Source organism: Nematolebias whitei, chromosome 1, assembly GCF_014905685.2.
Source record: "Nematolebias whitei isolate Nwh7 chromosome 1, NemWhi1, whole genome shotgun sequence".
In the NCBI taxonomy this organism is placed as follows: Eukaryota; Metazoa; Chordata; class Actinopteri; order Cyprinodontiformes; family Rivulidae; genus Nematolebias; species Nematolebias whitei.
This window is the reverse complement of record NC_056498.1, coordinates 41,214,309-41,216,540: the sequence shown is the minus strand read 5'-3', so window position 1 is coordinate 41,216,540 and position 2,232 is coordinate 41,214,309.

Here is a 2,232-nt window from a genome sequence, read left to right as displayed (position 1 = left end):
GCTCATAATGTTTGTTGTTGTTTATGTTTTGTCACGTCAGACTTTTGTGTTGATAAATAACTTTTAGACTTTTTGTAGCTCAGACAACTCAGATTGACGTAAACTAGCAGAGACGGTTTCAGACAAGTTCATCTGAGCGCCAACGTTTCTTAAATCTGTCCCTTTAACTTTAGTCGATCGTAACGTTTTTATTATCAAAAGACAAACTTGAGTCGAGCAACATGTTGGTTTTTAAGAGAAATGTGTGAAAACATGAAAAATAAAGTCTTGTAGTTTAGTTTTTGTTTCAGAATAAATTTTTATGAACCGTCTCACCACTAACCTGAAACTTGTAAAATGACTAAACAAATTAAAGTTGCTGTCAGTAAAATGCCGTTGGCTCGACGTTTTATTTGCTGTTTTTAATCGATGGTCGTGTTCAACGTGTTGAAGCTCGTTTCACAAGCCCGCCTTCTTCTAAACGACGTGTCGGAGGAGACACCCGTCCTGAAAACGTCGAGTCAGTGAGATGGACGAGCTGCCGACTCGTCTCGCTCGTTCAGACGACGAGGATTGAAAGTTTGATCCGGAGTACAAATAAAACCGACATCAGGAAGACTTCACCGGAGAAAAAGAAGTCCTAAATATTTGAAATATTCTCAGAATGAGGAACAAACAGATCCATGAACAAGTCAACGGTAACTCCTCGTTCCTGTTGAGCAGAAATATGTTTCGAGTCGAGTCGTTCTAAAATACGACGTCGAAAAGTGATTAAATATTCACGCCCTTCGTTTTAGCCCATTGGTCCGACAGGGTCCACCTGTGGGCGGTCCAGGAGCCAGATGGTCTCAGTCTTTATGGTACCAGACCTCCAGAGTCAACGTCAACCAACGAGCAAGAAGTCCAAGGAAGACAAGTCAGAGACAGAGTTGTCCAATCTGTCCGGACCGTTACAAAGAAATGGAAAGACGATGATACACTCACCCACTAGGACTCATGGAGCGGGTCCATCAGAGAAACATCCAGGAGGCCCAAGGTGCTGGTCCTTACTGTCCACAGGACGCGGGGCAGGATCTCTGGTTTGGATTAAAGGTTGTAGAACAGGAGCAGCACCAAGCTGAAGGAGCAGGTTGGACATAAAGGACCTGAAGAGACATCCTGCCAAACGAGCGCCTCCAGTTTGAACTTTGTGAAGGTGCATTTAGATCAACGCCGGTGCTTTTCCATTTCAAATGTAAATACCGTTTTTCTAATGAATAAATCCCAACATTTATTGGTAAACTCTACAGAAACCCGTCCAAAGTGTTTCTGCAAACCCACGAACAAAGGAAACATTTGTTCTCAGGTCTGAATGGTTTTACTGGAGCCAAACAAAACCAGCTCGGCCGAGCTGGTCTGATGATGGTGGACTTCTCAGATTTCAGTAAAAACAACTGACAACACATTTTCTGTCAATAATGAATCAACAGTTTCTTGAGGAACATCTTGTAACCTGTAATTCAAGTAACTAATCTCACCTGCACATGACCAGATTAACAAGTTCTGGAGGTAAGAACCTTCACTCCAAGAACATTTCATAAAAGACCTGGACGAGTCAAACAACAATAAAGGTCTAACTCATTAACAGGTCTCTCTTTAACCGAGTCCAGGAGGTTCAATGAGACTAACCTGTAGAAATAAAGGTTGAATGAAACAATTGGTGCTTTGCCACCAGTTCCAGTTCCAGACTGAACCAGAACCTGCTCCCAGACCAGTCATACTTGTAGTTTTCAATGGTCAACTACTTCCATCATCTTTACCCACTTCTTCCTTTTTGGGTCGTGGGGGTCACTGGTGTCCAGCAGTCACTGTGCAAGAGGCAGAGGACACGTCTCCTGTCCATCACAGGGACACATAGAGACAAACAACCATTCACTCTCTCTCTCACCTAGGGACAATTTAGAGTTACCCATCACGTTTTTGGTCTGTGGGAGGAAACTGGAGTACCCGGAGAAAACCCACGCACACGGAGAGAACATACAAACTCCACCCCCGGGCCGGGATTTGAACCTGCTCACTGAGAAGCAGCAGCTCTACAAACTGTGCCACAGTGCCGTCCTTATTTAACAATTTAAGATGTATGATGCACATAAATGGTTTTACAACATGTTCTGACGTTTACCTTGTTAGTTCTACAAACCGGATTCCAAAAAAGTTGGGACACTAAACAAATAAAAACTGAATGCAATGATGTGGAGATGGCAAATGTCAATA